General features: G+C 44.7%; 1 long non-coding RNA gene across 1 annotated transcript; it reads right to left on the minus strand.

Moving 5' to 3' along the window:
• Window positions 1-200: 200 nt before the first annotated feature.
• LOC147737361 (uncharacterized) lies at window positions 201-26,560 on the minus strand. Its single transcript, XR_015296656.1, has 4 exons — window positions 26,487-26,560; window positions 14,163-14,213; window positions 10,335-10,451; window positions 201-288 (listed from the first exon to the last, which is right to left on the minus strand). It is a non-coding gene; the product is annotated as an uncharacterized LOC147737361 (long non-coding RNA).
• Window positions 26,561-27,276: the final 716 nt, after the last annotated feature.

A 27,276-nucleotide genomic window follows, 5' to 3' on the forward strand; every position in this document is an offset into this window, starting at 1 on the left:
GGCAATTTGTCTTTCTGATAATATTTCAGATGAGGATGCTGAAGTGGTCTTTCTACATTATTTCTGATGCTGTGTGCACAGATATGGCTTTGCTCTGGGTTAATGAAATGCAAAATTAGAGACTTCACTTACAGGTGTAGTACTTTCCTCGCCACACTTATATTTTTTGAAATTGTTTAAACGTAGAATGCTGGATGTCCTTCCGTTTTTCAAAATAAACCTTCTTTTGGCACTGACATTCAGTTGCTTAGTGCTAAATCTTGCTTTCTTCGTCCGTATTTCAATCACCTATAGTATTAAAATTAAATAGTTAATACATGCACATTTCCAAAAATATAATTTACAAGCCAAATCAATGCAGAATTTTGAAAGTGTTGAGCTGTTCTTCAGACAGAGCAGAGTGTAGAATGGTAGCCCGAGAGTACTTGGATGTAGGAGTGAGGATTTGTAGAATTTTCAGCATTTTATTAAGCTCACAAAGGATACATGTACCCTAAGGAGTTGCAACATAGAATGCCAAAGGCAGATATTAAAGTCATATGGACTGGCAGCAAACAGATATTAAAAAAATATATGCTATTAATTAATTTAGGCGTTTTCCCCTGCCCTGAGTTACCACCTACTTGTATCTGGTTTCCTGACTTTTGAGCTCTGGCCTCTGCCGCACGCACATCTATTGTGTGCTGCGAGGACTATGCCTAGACCTATCCCTCAACTATGGTCCAGAGTGTGAATCAAGGGCAATGAATTAAGGCGTACTTTCATGTGTTCATTTTATTCCACCTGATTATCAGTTGGGTGCAGAAAACCAGGACACAATCTTTTTCCAGACAGAAAAATTAGACTCAAAAGACGCATAAGACTCTGGGTGCAGCAGAAGCAGCCAAGACTTATGCTGTTTTTTTAACTAACTGGGGAAAACACACAATTCTTTCCTCTGTTGGTGTTCACAGTTGTTGTCAGCCTGTGATTCGGCGTTGAGTGCAGAGCATATCGATTAGAGCCAAGGGGCCGAGCTGAGGAGGAGTTGACGAGCAAGCAGAGCGGAGCCTGGGACGACTGCCAGGGTTTGTTTTGTGACCGGTTCCCGCTTCACCCGCGTCCTGTTATACGGGCGCTTTAAGTTCTACGGATCTGCTGTGGGGGCAGGAACGGCCGCTGCCAGCACCGCGGTGCTAAGGCGCTGCTGGTGCTGCTCGTGCGGCGGCTGCTGCAGGGCACCCAGGCGCACAGAGGAGCCTTGGCATGCCGCCTGATTTTTGTCAAAAATGTGTTTATTAATAATTTTTTTCCACAGTCCACAGGCAAAAATGACTTCCTCACTTGGTCCCACGCATGGATCAGAAAGCCTCAACAGGTGGACAAAGTGCATTCATCAATATAAACCAGCTCCTCCTCTTATTAGATAAACCAAATGAAAGATACAGCTTCTAAGTGCCCCGGAGCTGAGAGAGAGAGATAAAAAAGAAAAAAAGAAGATCATGCAACTTTGCTAAGCCAGCAGATAGGTCTAAAGAAAACTCAACGGCCTTCTGTAACGGTAATTTCTCCAGGTTGCTCCACCTAGGTGTTGTATGCGGAATAGCCAAAAAGCGTGGACAAACTCATCCTAACATGGGATAAGTAATTATGAATCTAACAAGGAACAAAGAAAAAAACACACAACAAACCCCACCCGACGTGGCGGCGTGTTCATACTAACGAGAGATTGGTCGACACTGGAATTGTGATCAAAACTGGAAGAGATGGCGGGCTCTGATGGTGGAGGGACACACCGCTGACAGACGGCCCCGGGAGAGGAAGGAGACAAGGGGACCCATTTAAATTAGAAATTCTTATAATTATCCCTGAAAATATCAGCCATACCTTCTAGGCTAAGCAGTCTCCAAAGACGAGAGTGCCATAGGGAAATAGTTGGAGCCTCCCTTCTCTTCCAGGAGGCTGCCAGGGGGACCTTAGCTGCCCCACACGCACCAATCTTAAAGTATGGGACTCAATTTCGGGCAACAACAGGTGGACTTCTTTTCCATCCCCAATCACTCCAATCCATTTCAACCCCCGGCCCAACATGAGAGCCCTTTGATGCCGGGAGAAGGGGAGGCGGCTTAGCTCTAATACATTTGTTACACAATTTTGATCCCCTTACTTTTGATCAATGTCAAAGAGTCTTTGAATTGAAGAACACGGAAAGATATCAGTATATCCAATTAATGCACTGGGCCCTCACACCTCAGATACGGAAGGCTGCTCTTCGACCTCTCACAAAATTTGAGGCCTTTCTCACCAAGACTGCTAACATGAAAGGGGTGATCTCATTTATCTATAGCTTCCTCCTTAAAACAGTGATTTGCACACGCCCCCGGTATATGTCTATGTGGAAAGACTTAATTCACGGTCCTATTTCCGATGAGGAATGGACGCATCTATGGTCCGACATCGCACGCTTCAATCATTCCTCAGAACTCAGGGAACTGCCGCCTGATTTTACGTATACACCAAGCATTGAGAAGAGCAGAGCTGAGCAGAGGAGTGGAGGGAAGTGCCTACATCTGCCGTCTGTAGTGGGACTGGCTCTGGATTCCGCTCTTGCTCCTGAACGATTGCCAGCATTCTCCCTTGTACTCTTGATGGCGATGAATAGCAACGAAAAAGCAATGAACAGTGAGTGGTGAGTGATAAGTGGCAAGTGGTGTGTGGCATGTGTCGAGTAGTTAAGGTTGATCGGTCCGTAGGTCGCTGAGCCATTGGGGTCTGTAATAAGTCTGTAATACAAAATCTGAGAAATTATACAAAGGGGAAAGTGACAACAGACTTTGACCCTGTTAAAGCACCCCTCGACCCCTGAATTACTATGCATGCCTAGACTACAGCCCTACCCGGAGCCCGGCAATTAATCAATTGATTAATTAATTAGTTAATTAACTAAGTAACCAGCAGCACCGGCGGATTCTGTACTGAGGTGTGCTTTGGGGATGTTTTCCCTTGGAGGTGTTTGGAGGTGTTTTTGTCCAATCAAAGCACTGTTTGGTCTTGTCACTGGCCCGTTTGAGTCTCTGAAAGAAGCAAGACTTCTTCACCTTAGAGGGCGTATTATGAGGTCAGGAAAGGAGCGGCCACCTTTCCCTCCTATCAAAAGGAAAAGAAAAATACAACAAATACTAATATTAGATACTTTTTAGGTATTCATGGGGGCGCACCAAAATGAGAGTCCAAAAAGAATAAGTAGAGAAATGTTCTTTATTTATCTTTGTTCAGCAGAAAAAGGCACATTAATAAAATATATAGTGAGATCAGCCAACGCGTTTCACTCCCTACCAAGGAGTTTCTTCAGGGCGCTATGAATATTTTCGGTAAGTTGTCGTTTGTAGGATCCCTCTGTGATCACACTGATATTTTCTCGGTCGTTATTCCAGCCTATTTCTTTAGAAGACTTTTTGGAGTATCTATCTTCCCTTCTCTTTTCTTGTTGTAGTGGACTTTGTAGGTCTTGTCCAAAAAGGTAGTTCTGGTACTTCAAAAAAGGAGAAACCCGTCCCTGGTTATGTTTGTTCTAGGTGGGTGAAGTGCTGTAATGACCGTCGTCAGTTTCGGCGTCTCGGCATGGCTGGTTCTAATATTAGATACGTTTAAAATAAAATAGCAGGTGACATATAGTCCTTTAAATCATCTAAGGTCCATACATTTGGGAAACTGGGAAAGTCGCCGTCAAAGTTTGATTTTATGAAAGATCCAACATTGATAACTAACCAATGTGATCTTCAAACTCCAATTAAACCACTGAGTAGAACAAATATTATATCCCCTAAGCAAGGAGTAAGTGAACCAGGCCACCCTGAGTCTGAAGCTGAAGTCGAACAAATGTCAAATTCAACTAAGGACTAAGTCAACCATTGGGGTCAAATAACGGACCTAGAGATGTCAACTATTCCACTTATTGTTCGTTCAAAAGAAGAGGACGCAAAATGCACAAATCTAACAATGTGAGATACTCAGCAATTACTACCAACTAGGCAGCCAATGTCAATAGAAGTGAAAGTAAAAATCAGAACAGCTAACGGTATAGGGGAACCATCTCATTTGGGCCAAATAAATCAACCAGACCAAGAAGCTCCAAATGAACTAAATGGTGGGGTAAAAATCATAAGGGAAGCCAATACCCCCCTGAAATCGGACCTTACTCTGTCTAAAATAAATTCAGTTAAAAAACAGGAGCAGCCGAAATTTAATCAAAATAACGGATCTTAAATTAATAAGGACAAATACAACAGCAACCCAGAAACTCTGCAGCGTTGGAGTACTCCATATCAAAAAGACGTTTTGAATAGTAGTCCACAATTCATTAATTCTTGTGATGAGGGACATGATTTTCAAGGACAACAAAAAGAGGAGTATAAGGACCTATCATTCATAAATGGGCAACACCATAACCCAGGTACTCAGGTACCAGGAAGTGGGAACGCAGGAGCAATTTGGGATTTATTCTTCAAAACCTCGCAATTAACTCTGGAAGCTTTAACATATCAGTCCAACAAAAAGGAGGTCCAAATAGATCTCTTGAGTGCTACGGCATCCTCTGTTTCCGGAACTGAGCAGAAGATAACAACACAAAATAATCTAATAGTAAGGGCACAATCTCAGCCAATATCTACGTATGCAGAGTGTAGCTGTGCCCCACTAATTAACAAACTAGCTACCATTCCGGATATTTTAAAAACAATAAATGACAAGGTAAAAGGGAATTTTCCTAATGTGGGAATTCAACCCATCAAGACCGACTGATGATACAATAAAGATACAATAAAATGTAAAGACAATACTGTTGTTGTTAAAGAAAAAATAGATGATAAAACAAAAGATCAAGAAGTGATAAACCTATGCTCGACACAATCAACAATGACAGACGCAGCTCCAGAAGTTCATATATCCAAAAGACAGAGGAAAAAACTACGGAAAGCAAGAAATAAAGCTTCTAAAAGTATGAAAAATACAAATGCATCAGATATAGTGAGATTGAACACTAGAAACAACCATGAACAAAGATCACATTGTGAAGGTGAGGGTAAACAAATGTCTCCAACAAAACCCTTCTACCCTCTATTTAATAAGGATCTATCGGAGATACAAACAGTTATAAAAAATAAATGCCTAAACAATCAAGCCGATAGTATAAAAATGATAGAGCATGGGAAAGTTCAGTCCTTAGAAATGCTGCAAGTGGAGGAATGTAATAAACAGGTGGAAAATAAGCCATCACAATTGGAAGCAAATAGAGCAAAGAGGGAGAGTATCAGAGGGGATGAAACGAATAGAGATTTGTTAAAAACCTGGAAGGATATTAAATTACCACAAGATCTGGGAACCAAAACGAAGCAGTTACATAAACATCGACAATCATGGTCTCAAACTGTTAGTAATCATAATGGAAGGTTAATTGGGCATGCTCAAGGTGAAAATAGCCTGCAACAAATTAAATTAAATAACCCAGATCAAAAAGAGGGAGTGATGCAGGTAATTTTTGTGATGAAATATAAATCTAGGGGTAACAATGAAACAACTTGCAAACATCCGGACCCAACACGAGATGGCAGGAGTATGCAAAGCATGTGCATCTACAGCATACATGCCTCGAACAGAGGATTAATGGCCCCAAATCCCTGCTGTGGTATCTTGTCATGTTGTGGCTGAGTGTGCCATGTGATGTGGCAGGCTATAGTGCTTGGTGTGATTTGGTCATTTTTGAACAGTGCTGAACGGTTAGGCAAATTTTGATTTTCTTTGTTTTTGGGATCGTGTGATATAGTGCGGTACCTACAGTATGATGTAAGTAAATAAATTACATTACTAATATACCATCAGGATGTGGGGTGAGTGCTATTAGGGCCGAAGCCTTGCTGATTATATGCAGAATAACAGGTCTGGGAGGTCACTACCGACTAGGGCAGGTTAGCAGCTGCACAGGCCTTGGGCATTGATCCTATTGAGGATAATATGTGACGGCTCTGGTGACTGGAGCTGGCTAGCAACAACGCTGGCCTCTGGTATTCATTACAAGCAGGGTAACAATACATGTCAATATTGACTGGAACTGGTTGGCAGTAGAGTTGACCTCTGGTTTTGAATATTAACAGGATTTAAGGTACAGGGGTCACTGCTGACTGGAGTTACTTAGGAGGGTAATAGGTCTCACGGGGCCCATACTGACTGAAGCTGGTTAGTATGATCACTAGTCCCAAGGTGCTACTAATGACTCAAGTTGGCTAGAATTATAACAGGTCCCAGGGGGAAGTACTAACAGGAGCTGGCTAGTAGGCGTACATTCAGGTCCAAGGGGCCACTACTGACTGGAGCTGGCTAAAAGAATAACAGGCCCATGGGTGGTGGGGGTGCGAGTGGCACCAGTGACCGGAGTTGGCTAGAAGCATTGCCAACATTTGGTATTGATTAAATGCAGGATTCCAGGTCACAGGAGACACTGCTGAATACAGCTGGATAGCAGCAGTGGTGGCCTCTAGGAAGAAGAATTGAGAAAGCATAACTGGATATACTGGTTTCTTTAATACCGATAATTGGTTACACATGAACGCCACAATGTGCATGGATATATTACATTACTAAATTACAATAGTCTGTTCGCCTTAATGTGCCTGCAAAGTTATATGATTCTATTGTAGTAAATTGAATATTGACAAACAAAAGTGTTATGTCCAGAAACAGTGAATTCTGCAGCTTGTCTGTGTATCTTTTATCTGCACCTCACAGACTCACCTTCCTCTCGAGAGAAGATCCTGCCTCCTACTCATTAGTGTTGTTTCAGTAACTGTTTTTATCACGTGTTCATGTTTGGTTGACTAGTATTAGGAGGAAAGTGCATAAAAATACATTGTGAATCATTAGCATTAAATACTCCACCTTGCTTTAGGGTGGATGCTCTCGTCCATTGCAAAGACACTTGTCACTTGTTAGTTTGCTTGGACTTTTGCTATTTTTGCATTAAATTTATGATAGATTTGTTGGCCTTAGGTGTGTTGTGTTTTATTTTACATATCATAAGAGATGATGAGGAAAATGACAGTCCAGTATACACATTCTTCATATACGACCGGGCCTAGGGCCAGTCTCTATGCCGCACCCTACCGCCACAAGGATAAGCTACTCTCGTCGAGATCTTCTCAGCCTCAGACCCACCAGGAACAGCACCTGCCATGTAATGTACGACCCCAATGTACCTTTCACTAGATGTAATATCTGTAAACCAGGGAACCTACTCCTTCCCAGTCGGGCTGTCCAACTCCCAGGCCTCAAACTGTAGATCGCTCCCCAAGCACGCCCTACTCATCAACCATCTGATCGTCGATCTCGATCTGGACATACTCTTCCTAACCGAAACTTGGATCACTGGACATTCTAACTCCGACATAGTCTTGGCCTTACCCCCGGGCTTTTTGATCATGTCCCAACCCCGCCCTCTTGGTCGAGGAGGGGGATTAGCCATTATTTATCGTGACTACTTCACCTGTCGATCCAGCGATATTCAGAGCCAGGAGTCGGAGAGCTGTCTCTTTACGCTACTGCTTTCCCCGACCAACTCCCTGTCAGGCCTCCTGGTTTATCGGCCCCCAGGGCATTTCGGCCCCTTCTCTGCCGCTTTCCTGGAAACCGTTTCATCCCTGGCCCTTTTAACATCTAACTTCCTGATTACAGGAGACCTCAACATACATTTTGATGATCCACTAGATACAGGGGCTTCTGATTTAATCTGTGACCTGGGAGCCCTTGGCCTCTCCCTTGTCAATTCAGGAGCCACGCACTCGAAAGGACACCTGCTCGACCCTGTGTTCTCGAACATTCCTTCCCTTCAGTTCACTAAGTCCCTCCCCCTCCCATGGACGGATCATTTCCTTGTCTTGGCCCATCTTCCTGGGTCTTTCAAGAAACCCCAAAAACCCACAACTTACACCAAGGACAGAGCCTGGGCCAGACTCTCGGTGGAAAACTGGGCCATTGCTCTGGACGCCACTACCCCCAGTCTCACAGCTGACCCCTCCATTGCTGATACTCAGTTCAGAGACTGGATCTCCTCTTCCCTCGACAGCATCATTCCTATCAAAAATCGGGAGAACAAACATAGGACTAAGGACCATGCTCCATGGTATAAGTCCGAACTCAGAGCGCTCCGTAAAGAGTGTAAAAAGGCCGAGAGATTGTGGAGAAAAGATTGGCTCCATAGCAACAAAGACATGTACCATAGCGCGGTGAGACGCTACAAAGCAGCCTTAAAGCTAGCCAAAGCTGCATTCTATGACAACAGAATAAAAACCGCGACAAACTCCTCAAAAGAATCATACCTGATAGTCAAAGAACTACTAAACATTCCAATAGCACCTTCCCCTCACTCCCCCCCTCCAGACAGAAGCAAGGATCTGGCCAACTACTTCGACTCTAAAATCCTGCGGATACTTGACTCCCTCCCAACCATCAGTCCACCTACCCCCACGGACATAGTGGCCTGCAACAACAGCCCACAGTTGGACACTTTTAGAGCAGTCTCCCTCACAGAGGTAACCTCCACGCTGGATAAAATGAAAAGCGGTTCTCCCCTTGACCCAGCCCCGGTTAGATTCCTAAAAACTGTGTCCCCCAACATAGCCCCCACCATCACGGACCTTATCAACACATCTCTCTCCCAAGGAACGGTGGCCCCCAACTGGAAGAACGCAGTCGTTAAGGCCCTGCTGAAAAAGCCCCATCTCAACCCGGACGACATGGCCAATTACAGACCTATCTCGCTGCTCCCATGTATCAGCAAGATGGCGGAAAAGCTAGTGAACTCGCAACTGTCTCAATTCCTTGAGACAAACAATCTGTTGCGTCAATCCCAAACAGGATTCCGTCCCGGCCATGGCACGGACACTGCTCTCCTCTCCGTCATCGAGGAGGCACGGTGTATCCTGGACTCAGGAGGATCAGTGACAGTGATCCTCCTGGACCTCAGTGCCGCCTTCGATACGGTGGATCACCGTGTCCTTTTACACCACTTGGCCAAAGCAGGAATTGTGGGAACGGCGCGAGCATGGATCGAATCCTTTCTATCCAACTGCTCCTTTCAGGTGTGGGACGGCAACTCACGCTCTGAACCACTATCACTCAAGAACGGAGTTCCCCAGGGGTCATCGCTCAGCCCCACCCTGTTTAATGTATACATGCCCCCCTGGAAGATGTAGTGGCCCCCTACGGGATAAAAATAATAAACTATGCAGACGACACTCAACTAGTCGTCTCCTTATCTCACCTGGATAACCACCCAGACAGCCTGCTGAACTGTCTCCAGGACATCCACACCTGGATGTGTGATTCCGCCCTGAAGCTGAATGGTGCAAAACTGAGATCATGCTCCTGGGAAACAAATGGACGTCCATCCCACCATCAGTTTGGCCGGACACCTTTGGTGAAATTCCCTCACCAAAAAAAGAGATCAAAACACTAGGAATATGGTTGGAACCTGACCTCACAATGAAGACTCAGGCTGCTAAAACAGCAGGCACCTGCTTTGGTCTCCTGCGATCCGTGCGCAAGATTCTCCCTCTTCTCCCCCCTCTATCCAGAAAATTACTGGTCCAGGGACTTATCTTAGCCCGGCTCGACTACAGCAACGCCATATATCTTGGGGCACCAGAATCCACCCTGGACAAACTCCAACGCACCCAAAATGCGGCGGCCAGGCTCATTATGAACCTCCCACCCAGAGCTTCAGCCAAGCCTGCCCTCAAAGCCCTACACTGGCTCCCTGTCCGCCAGAGAGTAGAGTTTAAAGCCCTGTGCACCACCCATAAGCTCATCAATGGTGTTGGTCCAGCCGCTCTGAGAGACATGGTTACTCCATATAAAGCCCTCAGACCCCTTCGTTCCGACGCCGAACATCTTGCCACTGTACCAAAATTCAGGAAGGCTCGCACCGGTGGTCGTCGCTTTTCGGTCAGAGCTTCCACAGGATGGAACGCACTCCCACGCAGTCTACGTCTGGAACCCTCTCACGCCTTATTCCGAAAAAAACTCAAAACCCTCCTGTTTCCCAAATAGCTCATTTCCTCTCCCCCCTCCCCTGGTCTTCACAGATTTACAGCGCGGGGATGCCTACGGGTCACCAGGCGCTTTAGAAATCGCAAAATAAATAAATAAATAAATAAAATCAACTCACAGTATACTATTCCGGAGGTTCAGTCGCACAGTAAATATTGGCGCTTGCTCGTTTCATAAAAATGATCCGTTACCTGCCTCGGAGCGCACTTCATACAGACGAGTATGGGGTTATCACGCTGCTGCTACAAGCTCCTTACCTGTGTGAGTTATCGGGATCGATGCAGGGGCAGACCCAAACCAGCAACACGTGGAGGTCAATGACAAATACTGAAGATTAACAGAGCTTCCAAGCTGGTGACCATTACTTAATTAACCTTGAAAATAAAAGACACAGTTTTAGTATTCTGGTGACTTGTGTCAAATACTTAAAAAATGGAACTGGATGTGCTGAATTGGATGTTGTCCCAGGTCATGTGTGACACCTTCCACCACTATTGCTTATGGGACTTGCAGTTTTGTTTTTCTCATTAAAAGGATGGTCTCTGAAGTCCCAGTCTTCTAAGGGATGTTGGTAAAAATCAGAGGCCTGGGTGAGGGTGAAGCATGACACTGCTCTGCTTAGCAGTGAGATGACTGACAGTTCCCCAGCCCTTCCATTCTTTGACCTACAGAGGCTCGTTGGCCATTCATATTTTTTTGCAACGACAAAGAAACATTTATTGTAGCTTCTGTCAACTGAAGAGATAAAACGCCTGGGTGTGTTTCATTAACTACTGACAAACATGAACAATCAAGAACATGAGTTTCTGGAAAACTATCAAGCACTATCAAGCACCCAATCAGAATCAGCCGCCCTTCACACCCAGGAATTCTTGAGGATTTGGAGAGGATGAATTGCACGTGGTATAAGAGGAACAATACATCGATCAAAGCTCACTTCTCAGGGATGTACTGAAATGCCAGCCTCATGGTACACTTAGCCATCTTTTCACCTCCTCCTCCTCCTCAACCTCTTGACCAGCTATCAGGGCAAATGAGCCTGCAGCAAAGCATCGCTGGCTTGGTTCCACACCGGACCAGGCAAGGTGGTCAACTCCATTCTCCTCCGAGTCAGCAATCACTCTGGTCGGGCCAGTCCTAACCCCACATGAATGTTCCCCATCACAACTATTTTAATGGTACTAAGTTATGTTTCTGCCAAATGATTGAGTCAAAAATTGAAAGGTTTTACTATGAAGTGCTGAAAGAGAAATCAAGAAGTTTTTCAATATTTCGGAGTCTGCCACAGTACAGAGGAGCATTATTTCTTTACAGCAGCAAATCATGTATGTGCCCTGTAGAAAGCACGTTTGAATGAAACATGGAATGCATTGCAACTTATCCCCTCTGCTTTTTTCGATTTCTATGGAGCCATTCCTAGCTGCGCTCCTGGCTCAGCCCAAGATAATCCCTTTTAGCTCCGGACCCCACTGTTTGAAAATTACCGCTTACGCGGACGACATAGCGGTATACTCATCAAATGTTACAACAGCACTAGAGGGTATAATGATTGAAGCGGAAAAATTTGGCAATGTATCTGGCTATAAACTAAATGCGAACAAAACTCAGATAGTGGGGTTAACATTTCATCCAAGATTAGCGATATAATTCCCATTAACTATGATGTGCTGGTCAAATCAACTAAGCAGCTTCTTAAAAAACGGCATAAACTACCATTAAATATTATAAGTAGAATTAACTTAATTAAGATGAAAATCCTGCCGAAATTTCTTTATTTCTTCCGTTCTATTCCTTTGGCACTGAACAATATTTTTTTTAAAAAGCTAGACAGAATATTTAGCAGCTTTATCTGGGGTTACAGGAAAGTTCGAAAAAGCTTATCTTCACTAAAAGGATCTACTGATATGGGAGGCCTTTGCTTCCCAGACTTTAAACTTTACTTTTGGGCAACTTTTATAAGACGTCTTCGTTCCTTACTTAATCCCGAGCTTAATAATTTTTTCTTTCATACTATAATGTTGAAATCAGATGCAAGAATGTTTCTGCTCAGATTGAACAACCCACATTTTTACAAACGAGTGAAATTTAAGACAGCCCGAGACATTGCTAAGATTTGGTTTGGTATGATGTCCTTTTGTAAAACTTCCTTCTATCATTCAAAATTAAGGCTATGGGACAACCCAGGACTTCCGAGGATATTTAATGACAGCAGGGCTAGTGTTTGGGCAATACAGGGTATATCGACCTTAGGGGACTTGTATGGTACTAATGGCTTTTTAGATTTTGAGACATTAAAACATCTGTACCATCTGACAGAGTCTATGAGGTTTAAATATATTCAGATCCACGACTTTTTGATACGTCGTATGAAAATCTTAACTATCTCAGAATCCGATATTTGGGATTGCCTCTACTCATCTAAAATTAAATCAGTAATAAGCACTGGCTATAACTGTCTAAACTCTTATGTAAAACAAGATTGCTCCAAACTAGCGGAGAAATGGAGCTCTAAACTTGGTATGACGGTCTATCCGGATCAGATCTCACACTCCCTCTCTAATATAAATAGGCTGGTTCACTCAGCTAGCCTTCGGTTGCAACAGTTCAAAACTTCTTGTTTATTATATCACACCCCGGAAGTGATTCTTAAATAGTCTTCAAATCCACTATATACAGATCGTACCAAATGTCCTAAATGTGATACTATGGGTGCAAATATAGAACATATGCTATTTTCATGCCCTCAACTGAAAGACTTCTGGCACAATTTGGATAAAGCCTTGAAATTTAAATTGGCAAGACCACCGGTACTGTCAGCCTCTGCCATACTTTTAGATATACACGGTACTACCTTACCCCAAAAAGCTTTAGTCACTATTTTGCTATCCTGTGCTAAACTTATAGTAGCTAGGGCTTGGATATCGCCACAGCCACCACAGATTATGCAATGGTGGTTTTTGGTTAATGAAATCCACAATATGAAAGCTGGGTTAGCTCGAATAAGGGGTACCAGTTCTCTTCTTAAATTTGAGAAAATTTGGGGCAACTTTCTGTAACATTTTTCTTTGCAGGGACATTATCTTCTTTTCTTCCTACTGTATGAATTTTCTTGTATACTTTTTAATTTTTTTTTTTTAAGTTTCTATTTTTATGCCTTTCTGTATAGCTCTATGTATAGATAATGTTGGTATAGTTGTACTGTTTGTGTTTGACTTCTCATTATGTGCTGATAATAAAAATAATTAAAAAAAAAAAGGAATGCATTGCAACCAACAATCTATGCAAAATCATAGCAGAGTGCAAGATAACTTGTGTTATTATTCCAGCAGAACGAAATGCCATTCCTAATGTGTACGTCATTTTAAAGACAAACCCAGAAAAATGTATGGTCAGTGTTGTTCTTCTGCCAGTTAAAAGACAATCTCCATTAATGTGTCAGGAAATAAAATACGATGAGAAATCCTACTCTATGGCAGGGTGCTGCCTGCCACTATATTGCAGGTTACTTCCAACATAATCTGATTTATACATACTCCAGGGTGCTGCCAGCTATCGGTCTGCACCCAGCAGACTGGAGCCACTCAGGATGGCAGTAAGCTCTACATTTCATCTTAAGCCCTTAGGTTACATTCACAGCCTGATGGGTCTGAAGAACTTTATCCTCGCTCTAACTGCGCCGAGCAGATGGACTTAGCCCAACATAGGCTGTGTTGTGTGCTGGGTGATTCTTGGCATCTTATTATCGTTGGCGGATGGATGAAGCTCTGATAGGAGCTACTACAAGAAGAGCAGAGAAACAGGACCACAGATCGCCACCGAGCGACAACTGCCCAGAAGCTGAAGAAAGAACTCTGGAACAGCACACCTCCTACACCCTGGAGATTTTCCAGGATAAGCAAATGATGGTAATGAAATGCAAACTGCAGCATTAAGGTCACACACTACAACATCTTTCCTTTTAAACCAAAGGTAAAAGCCTACAAGAAAAAACTAAACAAAAAGCAACAAAACTAGAAAATGCATTTCCAAAAGCTGCAAAAGAGAAACAGTTAATACAAATGAAAAATATTAAACTTTGTTGGTACCTTAGTAATGTGCTTACTTCTTGGCTTCACTCCATCTGCAGCAATAATGCTCTGAAAGGAGAAATTACTGCTGTGAGTCTCAGAGTCTTCAGTGTTACTGGTCTCAGTCACGAAGACTGTGGTGTCGGAAGATAACTTTCTCTTATTTGGCTTTATTGTTCCAACAGCCACGCCATCGCTTTTAGCCGACACGCTACTGTCAGCAGCATCATAACTACAGGCAGATCAGCAAAGCGGATATCACCACTCACATTGGGTGAACAGACTCGTCTCTGCTACATACATCCACTCTGTTCTCAAATTTGCTTGGAGCTGCCAAAATGCAAAGAGCTGCAATATATTCCTCACACTTTCCTGACCACCTTGTTTTTAAAAGTTGTGACATTCAAGCGTGATTCTTGGTTCATCTGCAAGCTGAATTTTTTTAGAGGTTCTATTGCCACACAATACTCGTCCCATATTCCAATTTGTCCACAGGGTGCTTCAACCCTGGTAGGTTATCAGCTGCCTGTTTTGCAGATAATTTCAGATTGTTTCTGTAAGAAACGGAATTATTATTTGCGGTAGATGAGCAACAATCACAACCGTTGTCAGAATGAACTTTCAAAGCCATTCAATTAACCTAGGATCAACCCCCTGGTACCTAAGCACCGAACAGGCAGGCTTATCTTAAGGTAATATATAACATATTTATGCAGAAACCAAACAAGTAAAATTCAAAATGCAAAACAATAAAAAACCCAAACCGAAATAGAAAAATAAAGTAAAATGTATTGAACAAAATGACACTAAAATGACAAAATCCAATAAGGGGAATGAGATATGAACTGTAACGCTGTAAGAATCACAAGGTGCCAATGGACGAGGGGCCCTGGCATGGATTAGTCTCTCTGGAGCTGACTGACAAGTCAGAGGAAACCAGAGGCCACGGCCTGCAAGCACATAGTGCAGGAATTAGCCACAGTGGTCCAAAAATACATCTAGTGCTCCAGGATCAGATAGGGCTGCTGGCCTACAGGGGGATTCATGGCAGGTCTGGGCACAAAGTGCTTAGAGTATTGAGAACAAGCAGCAGATGCCCAGTAGGGCAATAGCAGACGGTCGAAGGCAGCAAGGCCCGGACGAGACTGAAAGGGAGTGACACCTCTGGCCCTGTCCATCATGCAATAGCGTAGTGGAGCTCAGCAGGAGGACAACCCGTTGACAGCCTCCTACTGGGGCTGGGACCCCACGACAAGGCAGGCCGGTCTGGTGATGTGGTAAGAGATATAGCAGCCATGTCCTCAGCGAGAAGCAAGTAGGATCAGAATCTAAAAAAGATGCTGACCAAGCTCCTGATGACCGGCAGTGGAGAAGGGAGGCTCTCCCCAATGACACAAATCAGCCAAGATGCGGACACCTCTGAAGCCCCAGTTACCCACGCCTATTGAGAGTCGCTATTCGGTAAATTATGGGGCGACTTGCCGACGCTGAAAAGGGAAATAGCGGGGGAGATGAAGGAGATAACCGATGGAGGCCACACGTTCCCAAACTGCATCAACGTCCCGCCTTATGATAAGACGGGACGTCGATGCCGTTGGGGACCGTGTGGCCTCCATCGAGGATCAGGAGCAAGCCCGGGAAGAGGAGGTGGAGCATCTACAGCCAGAGATACTCCGGCTCAAGGCTCAACAGAGCGATCTCCAGGCACACACAGAAGACCTGGAGAATCGGTCTTGGCGGAACAACATCCATGTTAAGGGAGTTCCACCTAAAGAAGAAAGGGTTAGACATCACACAATACCTGCAGGGTCTCTTCAGGAGCATACTGGGCGCCCCCACGGGCGCCCCTGGGCTTACATTACAGGCTTTCAACCAAATGAGTGTATACTACGTGCTGTCAGGGACAAACAACCACTAAGATATCAGGACCACTCCATAGCTTTGTACCAGGACCTGGCTCTAATACCCCTTCAAAAGTGTTGGGTGTTCTGAGTGGCAACCACACGTCTTCGAAATCAAGGAATACCGTATTCTTTGGGTCACCCTTTCTGGCTGATTTTCATATGGCAGGGCAAACTCCTCCAGCTCAGATCCATGCACGACACTTGCCAGGTGCTGGGCATCGCAAATCCAATCCAGGAGGAGAGGCCGACCGACCAAAACTCCTCGAGAAAGATTGCATAAGGTCTACGGGAGGCGAAGCACAGAGCGAGCGACGAGACCGGACCCCAAGACCATGGCACAAGAAAGACTGGCAGTGCTGGAGACACTGTCGAAGAAGACATTCCCCCATGATGACACAGTGAACGACTGAGGGACAGATAAGTGACATTTGCAAGGCTGGGTGGGCGGCGAAGAAGTCTGCGGGGAGTGTAGAGACACAGGGAGTGTAGAGACACGGGGAACTGGCCACATACGTTCTCAACTATTCCGACTTCCAAGGACACGCACTCACGAATGGCGGGCCCTGGACAATTTGAGGTTAATGGGTTTCTAAGTTGGGGGTAGGGAGGAGAACTGGTATGCAGGTTAATGGCGTTGAAGAGAGGATCAAAGGACAATGGAGGACGGGAGACGTTGGGAGCTCAGGTGGAAGAGGGATCACAGGGATCCAAATACAGGCCAAAGCTGGTGCACTCACTATGACATGCTATTTCCCAGCCCACACTGAAAATTCTCACTCTCAATGCAAAAGGTCTCAACAATCCCAATAAAAGGAGGACCATCATTTCCCACCTGGATAACATGGAGGTGTGTGCCTCCTCCAGGAGACACAGCTCCTCTCCAAAGATTGGCATAGAATGAGGTCACGACTCTTTCCCCAGCAGTTCTTTTAATCTACCTTGGATAAGAAGGCGGGTGGCTATTTTAGTAGCCAAACATTTTAAGGGGACAGTGGGGGAAAAGGTGGCCGAAATCAAAGAGGTTGATGGGAGCAGGGCCATCGATAGTGTAGGTATTGGTATGAGTATTTTAGATGCCGAAATTGTGTCGCAAACCGGCAGAGTTACTGCTCCCGCAATCACCCTTCACCCGATATACGATCAATCCAGGGGCTGCGTCAATTGCCTATAGATAGAAACGGCTCCTCCCCCCCTCACACACCTATACCAATAACCATTTCAAATACCAACCCCACCAGGGATGGTGGTTAAACAAGTCCAGGGGCTCGAATCAGAACAGGTTGTCTAGTACCTCGTGCATTAATGTTCCTGCCACCCCAAGTATGAATGGCTAATCAGGATGTCCTGAGTCTTCCGCCCGCTGCTTGCCCTTATGTGTTGGTACTGGCAGGAGTACCTACTTTAAAGAGGGATCAGCATGAGTCATGGGACCAGCTACGCATTAAATGTGCGGACTGGCTATCAAGGCATAGAAGCGTCCATGTATCCGAAATAAAGGATATTATTATGGCACGCAGGGACAGTATTCTAATTAACTTCCGCCGACCTTCTTTGGTGAGACACCTACTAAGGGGTTGCAAATTCATAACATCTAATAGCACTAACATATGCGCACTACCCCTTGGTTATTTCTACAAACCAAGTCATGCTCCTTTCACCAACAATTCCTCTTGAATTACTACCTCTAATAGGTTCCAGGCCTTATCTGGATTAGAGACCCAAGACTGACTATCAACTTTTGGGGAAAATACCTCTTGCCCTGCCAGTAACTGAGTTTACTATTCCCACAACCCACTTATCCCCCCTATGCTAACGAAGGCCGCAGCAAGTTCAGACCTCCATATCGTTAGCTGGAATGTTGCAAGATTGTACTCTAAACTTCACCAGCTAGATTGGGTACAACTTATTAAAGACCGATATATCCTTTTATTTCAGGAAACATGGGTCACGCAATATTTGCATATTGAGGGGTTTGAATGCCATAATATCCTAGCAACAACCCCCAAGCAGGGTCGACCATTTGGGGGTTTATCAATCTTGGTCAATATTAAGACAGGGGGATGCATAAAAACTGTAGATACAGATAACAATAATTTTCTAGGCATATTATTTAATAGTGGAATTTCCTTTTAGATAATTAATGTTTATAACAATGATTTTCATTCTGTTCCAAATATGCATTTTATAAATGTGATTAATTTTATTGCATCAATTCGAAAATCCAAAGACTCAAGTCAGTAGGAATCTGTCTGGGGGCGATTTTAATGCTAAGCTATCTTACTCATGGTCAAGCGAATATTCACATAGCAGCAGACAGACATGCAATAGGGGTAGAGAGCTAATGGACCATTTGAACACCCTTAACTTAATTGATGTTATAGAAATTGATGCAACTACAAAAGATAATGCCCCCCTGAACCGACATTCAGAGGGGGGGGGGTGTTCATCTACAATTGATAATGTTTTTTATCTCCCCCGCTTTAGAAGCAAGCTTGCTTAAAGCCGAAATTATGGCCACAATCTTTGGGGACCATAACCCAATACAAGTAACGTTACCGATGTCTCCAGTTCCAACGGCTCAGACAGAATGTGGTGCTGGAGATCTATCACCATCCATAGATAACCGCAGACTGGGCTGGCGAGGCATTAATAACGCAGACCGATTCAGTTCTATGGTTAGGGGAAACATGAATCTTATTAACAACTGTTTAGAGGCCCTGTTGCACACCCAGTGGCTATCAGCGCCTTTACCAAACTCAGTGGAGCCATTAAATCCTTGCTGTCTAAACCTATTTGTACAGTACTGCACGAACCTAGATGGTTCAATCAGGAGTGCTCAATTGTCAACAGGAAGCTCCGCAAGGCCCTATCTCAAAGCCCTAGGTGTAAAGATGTGGTCAAGTCCTTAAGGTTGACATATAAGCAGGCTATTGCTAATAGGAAGGAACAGTTATTAGGTGAGCACTGGGATGCGCTCATTAATGCTGCCAGCTTAAATAATGGGAATATATTTTGGACTACCATTAAAGAGTTAATATCAATGGGACCACCGTTCACTCCCATCATATGCAACATAACGAGCGCTACCTGGGAAAGTCACTTTTCCACTATTTACCAAGAGCCTGCTTTTGAATCCGACCCTTTTATGAAAAGGGTGCCACCTGGAGTCTCATTATCAATAAACGAGGTTGAGGAGGCTATACGTCAGAGTATGGGCAATAAAACTCCAGGCCCTGATGGGTTGTCCATCGATCTTAACCAGATTTTTGGGCCCCAATGTTGTTAAATATTTTTTATATTCTAACCAATGCACCCTGCCTAAGAAATGGTGTACTAGCACGATCGTTCCCATTTTTAAAAAGGGCGATTGCACACAACCTTGTTGCTGTAGACCGATCTCCCTCATCAATAACACCCTTAACATTTTAGACAGCGTTTTAGACACAAAAATTTTAACCTGGACAGAGGACAATCAGACAATGCCAACTAGGTTTCAGGGATAAAGTTTGTACAAACGAGCAAAGTCTTAATCTTAATTTGATCATAGGGAAGTACACTATTGCACAGCACTCGCCACTTTACTTAGCTTTTATGGACCTGTCCTCAGCTTTCGATTTTGTCAATAGGTCCCGTCTATGGTCCATCCTTTTAGAATATGGACTGGATGAGGCCCTTGTTTATTTTTTAGCCTATCTCCATGTGGACCTGAAAGCGCGGGTCAGGATTGGTGGTGGGGAGAAGTTTCCAATTACATCAGTGTAGATAGAGGGGTCAGACATTTATAAGGTCCCAAAGGCGAGACCTACTGGCTATGCCAATGCTTGTTTACCTGATGGGCATGTGCGGACCGCTACCTGGTTACTGAGGGCTTTGTGAGGTTGAGACATATTAGGGGGAGTTTTAGCCACATCAGATGATGCTGTGCACGCCCAAGCCTAGGTACAATGAGGCGCAGTCGGAAGTGCTGACTGGGAGTGTGTTCTTTCACTTTCAATTGACGGGGCTGCCCCCCTTTACTCTGGTGAAAGCCAAACACGGAATTCAAGTCGATCTTCTCATCACACAGACTTTTCAGGCGAAGAAATTGTCAATGTTTGCTGAGGCCCTTCAAAATAGTTACCCAGCTCCAAAAATGAGGGTCAATGAGCATTCATTGCAAAGACAGTTTTGGTGAGATGCACACCTTCTAGCTTTCTCCATATTCATTCATTTTCAACCTTTGTTCGGCGTGCAAGCTTGCTCCGCGCTCCGCCCATTGCACTGCAATTGTGAAACCAAACTGAAGAGGAGCCAATTATGCCCCCGCCAAGCTGCACAGCCGTGCCTTCAAATAAGTCCAATAAATCAAACTCATGTTATACTTCCGTTAATCCATATTTACTCCATGTTTATCAATCTTTTTATCCTTTCTTTTCTTGGATTTATTTTACTAATTTCTTTTCTTTGTCAACGTCTTTTCACAACAACACAGGAGAAACGTGTTTCCACAGGTCACAATTTATTCAAGAACACCCAATGCATTTCGGGATTACCCTTCGTCAGGGGTTTATCTGGGGGAAAATATATACACAACTATGAATAAAATCCAACTTCTAAGTTTCTGTACATAAGCATCAAGCCAAGTGTAAAGCGTCATTTATCAGTGCTATCTACTACAACAGTCAACCAGTGTGCAACATCTCATTGCTTATTTTTCATACTCCACATCTCGGTTACAATACCCTCCTCAATTTAATACATCACGTAGCTCCCTTTTTGATGTGGAAAACTAAACCGTTAATATAATTTACATGTGAATGGATTGGCAATCGCATCCTTTCAGAAAACTTTAGAGTACATGAAGACCCCCAGTTTCCCCCTGAGCCCTCCATCTAATCTCTGTTCCAGTTTAAGCAATCGAATAATTAATCCCCATACAACGCTTACCGTGACTAGTGTTCGTTGGCTATTTAAAAGCATCATTATAATCCGCGTTACGCGTTTAATCAGAACTTTCCCGTACCATCTCACGGTCTATCTGCGGTTACCCCGGCACTCCTTTACAATCAGTGTCATGATTAGGGGTGTCCATAGATAGAGGGCGTACAGATTCATATTGATAAAGAGCCAGGTCTTCAAGGCCTTACAGAATGAGTGTCCAGAATCAAAATTGAAAGAGGAAGGGAGTTCAACAAATTGTCCGCAGCAAGCGAAAAGGACCTTCCCCATCTAGATTTTCGGAATCTAGGCACAGTCACCGAATTCTTGCTGGAAGATCTTAACTGCTTACCAGGGCCATATCTCCAAAACAGTTTTTTGATTCCTTCTGATCCCATATTATAAAAGGTCTTGTGCACCAAACACAGGGCTTTAAACTCAATTCAGACCCTTATTTATCCCTACATAAAGGGCATTGCAGTAATCCAATCTGGACAACACAAGGGCCACCACTGCCTGTTTCCGCGTGGGGGGGAAAGAAATTGATATATCTTTCTGAGAGTTTTTATCATTCCGAAGCAGGTGGAGAATTCTATTTATTTGGGGGCCCAAGGAGAGGGAGGTATCAACTATGATGCCTTGATTTTTGGCACTGAGGCCAGGGCGAGGGCAAGATCCAAGCGTATCTGGCCTCCAGGCCCTGGACCAATCTCCCGATTGTCTCAGAAAATTAAAATCTCAGTTTTATCCCCATTGAGGCTTAGATAGTTCTCTACCATCCATGCAGCTACGGCCTGCATGCCGCTTTTAAAATTTACTGCTGAAGCTTCAACACTCTCAGTGATGCTAATCATGATGTGAGTGTCATCAGCATAGGATAACACTTCTAGGCCTAAATATCTTACAACCCAGGCAAGCAGGGCTATATAAAGGTTAAAAGGGTGGGACTCAATGAGGATCCCTGGGGAACTCTGCAGAACAGCCGTTTCGGAGCAGAAAGGAATTGACCCATCGTAACTCTTTGAGCCTGTTCCGTAAGGAAAGATGTAAGCAAATTAAGGGCGGAGCACTCGATCCCTATTTCCCGGAGCCTCCCAGCCAATCTAAGGGGAGAGATGGTATCGAAGGCTGCCGTTAGGTCCAGAAGGGTCAGTAAGGTGGTGTGACCTGCGTCGACCTGTTGTCGAATGTTGTTAAAAACAACGGTTAAGGCCGTCTCGGTACTGTGCTCACTTCTGAACCCATGTTGCGAGCCATCGAGCAACTGATGATCCTCCAGATAGGTGCTAAGATGGAGGTTCAGGTGCTTCTCCAAGATTTTAGCTGGGACAGGCAACAGGAAATTGAGCTGTAGTTCTTTAGTTCCGCCGGATCCAGAGAGGGCTTCTTTAAGAGAGGTTTAACCAAGGCCATTTTCCAGGCAGTGGGATACTGGCCAGAATTAATAATGGCATTAAGAACTACGGTCAAAGTAGGAACAATAGCCTCCTTTCCTAGTTTCAGGATCTTCAGCGGACAGGGCTCTTCTTGAAGTATAGGGGGAAAGGCGCTCAAGCGGCAATCCTTTGGAGGAACTACCAGAGAATCCAAAGGACGATCGGCCTTTGACCCTACAACATTGGATATCTCCAGGGAGGAATATATGTCCTTGATTTTGTCAGTATAAAAGCATGCCTTTTTATCACAAAGCTCCTGGGAGACCTCGGTGTTGGCAGAGGCCGAGGGGGCTAGGAGGGAATTAATCACAGTGAAGAGTTCCCTCTGGGATTTGATGGATTCCGTCATCTTAGAATAGTGGAAAACCTTTTCCTCATTAATAGCTAGCCTATATTCCTTTAATCTGAGTTTATGCAGGTTCCTTTCGGCTGGGATAAGCTCACGGTGCCATATTCTTTCCTGCTGTCGGCATACCTGCCTAAGGTTTCTCAACCTTTCGGTGAATCAGGGCGCCAAAGGGCCTTTTCTGGCCACATAAAGCTCCTTAAGAGAGGCAAGAGAGTCCAGAGCCACCAAGAGCCAGTTGGAAAAATCATCATAGATTGAGTTAACATCCAGGTGGGGGAGACAGCAATAACTGCTGAGCTTAATTAGAATATTTACAACAAGGGGTGGTGAGGGACAGAGTCTCTGAATTAAGCAGAAAGCTCTCACCCAGTCAAGAGATCAGGGCTAGATCCAACACCGTTTTTTAGCTCACTGCACCATCCCAGTTTCAGAACCTGGCTGTATGCAAATTAGTCTGTTCCTGTCCCAGTGCATGATGGGAACAGGGCAAACCAAACTACAAAAGCCAATTCTTACACTGGGAAGGAAACAAGCTCCCGGGGACCGGTTTCTGGCATTACAGCCGTCTTCGGCCCGGTTTGCTTGAATCCTGATGGTGCAATGAGCAAGGGTCTCACATCTGAGAATACCCTTCCACGCTTAGGGTGGACAAAAATATTTACAACAAGGGGTGGTGAGGGACAGAGTCTCTGAATTAAGCAGAAAGCTCTCACCCAGTCAAGAGATCAGGGCTAGATCCAACACCGTTTTTTAGCTCACTGCACCATCCCAGTTTCAGAACCTGGCTGTATGCAAATTAGTCTGTTCCTGTCCCAGTGCATGATGGGAACAGGGCAAACCAAACTACAAAAGCCAATTCTTACACTGGGAAGGAAACAAGCTCCCGGGGACCGGTTTCTGGCATTACAGCCGTCTTCGGCCCGGTTTGCTTGAATCCTGATGGTGCAATGAGCAAGGGTCTCACATCTGAGAATACCCTTCCACGCTTAGGGTGGACAAAAATATTTACAACAAGGGGTGGTGAGGGACAGAGTCTCTGAATTAAGCAGAAAGCTCTCACCCAGTCAAGAGATCAGGGCTAGATCCAAGACGGCTGAAATGCCAGAAACCGGTCCCCGGTAGCTGTTTCTGGTGAAGAATTGGCTTGGTAGTTTAGTCGGCCCTGTTCCCATGATGCACTGGGCCAGGGACAGACTGATTTGCATATAGCCAGGTTCTGAGCTGGGATGGGGCAGTGAGATAAATAACGGTGATGGATCAAGCCCTGATCTTTTGACTGGGTAAGAGTGGTCTGCTCAATTCAGACACTCTGTTCATCACCACCCCCTTTCTGAATCGTTTTTGGCCACTATAGGTGTGGCAGGGTATACTCAGACATGAGTCCCTTTCTCACTGCTCCATCAGGATTCAAGCAAGCCGGGCCGAAGACGGCTGAAATGCCAGAAACCGGTCCCCGGTAGCTTGTCTCCTTTCTGGTGAAGAATTGGCTTGGTAGTTTAGTCGGCCCTGTTCCCATGATGCACTGGGCCAGGGACAGACTGATTTGCATATAGCCAGGTTCTGAGCTGGGATGGGGCAGTGAGATAAATAACGGTGATGGATCAAGCCCTGATCTTTTGACTGGGTAAGAGTGGTCTGCTCAATTCAGACACTCTGTTCATCACCACCCCCTTTCTGAATCGTTTTTGGCCACTATAGGTGTGGCAGGGTATACTCAGACATGAGTCCCTTTCTCACTGCTCCATCAGGATTCAAGCAAGCCGGGCCGAAGACGGCTGAAATGCCAGAAACCGGTCCCCGGTAGCTTGTCTCCTTTCTGGTGAAGAATTGGCTTGGTAGTTTAGTCGGCCCTGTTCCCATGATGCACTGGGCCAGGGACAGACTGATTTGCATATAGCCAGGTTCTGAGCTGGGATGGGGCAGTGAGATAAATAACGGTGATGGATCAAGCCCTGATCTTTTGACTGGGTAAGAGTGGTCTGCTCAATTCAGACACTCTGTTCATCACCACCCCCTTTCTGAATCGTTTTTGGCCACTATAGGTGTGGCAGGGTATACTCAGACATGAGTCCCTTTCTCACTGCTCCATCAGGATTCAAGCAAGCCGGGCCGAAGACGGCTGAAATGCCAGAAACCGGTCCCCGGTAGCTTGTCTCCTTTCTGGTGAAGAATTGGCTTGGTAGTTTAGTCGGCCCTGTTCCCATGATGCACTGGGCCAGGGACAGACTGATTTGCATATAGCCAGGTTCTGAGCTGGGATGGGGCAGTGAGATAAATAACGGTGATGGATCAAGCCCTGATCTTTTGACTGGGTAAGAGTGGTCTGCTCAATTCAGACACTCTGTTCATCACCACCCCCTTTCTGAATCGAGCTTAATTAGAAGACCCTCCTTATTTATGCGGCTAAGGTTTCTCTTCATCTCCGCACTGTTCTTAAAATTAGGATCTGGGTGGGATTCTGCAATTCACAGAAAAAATGGAATGGGATTATTCCCCTCTATCCTAGGATCATTAGAAAAGATCCCGTCCAGAATGTGTCCTGCCGTATGAGAGGGGCTCCTCACCAGCTGAGGAAGGCCGCAGGAGTCCATAGTTTCCAGAGCACAGTGTTTTTTCCAAATGGAAGTTAAAATCACCCAAAAGAGTGACATTGGATCTAGCCAAATAAGGCTCAATCCGATTTCTGAAGTCCTGAATAAACATTCCTCTGGGTCCGGGAACAAAACTATCAATGAGTAGGATCTTCAAGGAGAAAAATAGGGCCTGTTAGGGATCTGAGGGAGTGGTGAGGGCCTCAGTGAAGCACGAGAAGGTGTCTTTATAAAGTAGTCCCAATCCCCCTATCCTTCCTTCCCTATCAAGTCTGGACAGAGCATACCCTGAGGGGATGGCCTCCACCAGGTCAGGTCCTGAACACACTCTCGCACAGGTTTCAGTAATAAATACCCAATCAGGCCTACAGAGGGAGACAAAATCATTAAATTCTGCCGTAAATGTAATCTTAGATCTGGCGTTCAGTCACTATCTAAACGCAGTAGCAGCGCAACAGCATGGCACCTCTAATCAGGGTGAACCACTATCCGCTGTGTGTCCGGCCCAGTACGCAGATTAAATAGCTGGGCCGGGCAGGAACAACTAGAGCGCTGCCCATCGATCTGGGACAGGAAGTAGAGTAGAGCAGCAAGAGTGAAACACTCACTTCCCTCCACACGCTTGGCGAGCCATGGTGGACCGGGAGAGGAGCCCCATGAGACCACCCCCCCATGAAATGAAGAAAAAAAGCAGAAGAGTGCCTGGAAAGAATGCAGTAATCCCACAAAAGTAAGCAATTAAAATAGTTTTTAAAAATATTCCCCCATTAGAACGCACACAATGATTCAATACAATCTTAAAATCACAGTCACTTTCTAAACGCAGTAGCAGTGCAACAGCGTGGCACCTCTAATCAGGGTGAACCACTACCATGTGGTGTAGAGGAGGAGACAAGTGTGATAATAGTTAAGGAGCTGCTGGGAAAAACTGACCTAAAAAGGAACTGGGCCTGCACTGCACCCCCCAACATTTCCAGGAGGAATGTGGCTCCATCAGGTGATTATCAGAAGTTTGATAACAACAAGAATAGTGCACAGAGGGAGCCAAATGCTGAAGTGAAGAGACAAAAAAACAGAGATCAAGAAAGGGAATAGAGAAAGAAGAAACAGGGGAAAAGGAAACGTAGAGTTATAGGAATTCTTACCTGACAATTATTTTATTTTTTGTTCCCCCAAGGTTGGCAGCCACGCTGCACAGCCTGGTCATCCCAGAATACCTTGAAAGGAAGTAAAGAAATAATTTTGCATCACACGACAATCACACTTCATCACATTTTACAAATAACCGTCCTGAACTTCCAAAACAAAAGAATCTCTTGTTCTCTGGAGGCCATTGTGAAGCAACTATGGTTAATGAATAAATAGTTTTTTGGTTCACCAAGAACCACGATCCCGTTCTGGAAAAGGTCTCTGTGAATATAAAGTGCACCCACAGTCTCAGAGAACAAACCCTAACAACCCAGTCCACGTCTTCATAACCCCCATCTTTCCATTTACAGACCATGAAACTTGCAAATCAAAACAATCTTATTTGGAAAGGTATGTTAATGTCCTTGTACATAATTCTGCCCACACTTCATAAATCAGTCAACCACACTCTAAGATTCTTAGAACCAATGCTCTCTGAGAAACTGCAATTCAAGTACAAGCTGATGTAGAGTTTGAATGCTGAGCAATGGAAGCAACAAGGCATCAATGTGTTGCCGCTTTTTATCAATAAATTATCTCAAGGGATGATGTGGAGGGTCAGTGTCTTATGAGCCATATAGGATGGTGACCCAAGGAATAGAATTTGAAATAATGTTGAGATCTTTTGAAAACAACAGAACAGCAGCAGCGTCTGAAACCTGATCTAGGCCCGCTGCTCTCAACATTACAATGTCCTAATACACAGTCTCTGCATCTCCAAAATATATGGATTGGGCAGGAGTAGGC

The sequence above is a fragment of the Lissotriton vulgaris genome, chromosome 1_1 (assembly GCF_964263255.1).
Source record: "Lissotriton vulgaris chromosome 1_1, aLisVul1.2, whole genome shotgun sequence".
Lineage (NCBI taxonomy): Eukaryota > Metazoa > Chordata > Amphibia > Caudata > Salamandridae > Lissotriton > Lissotriton vulgaris.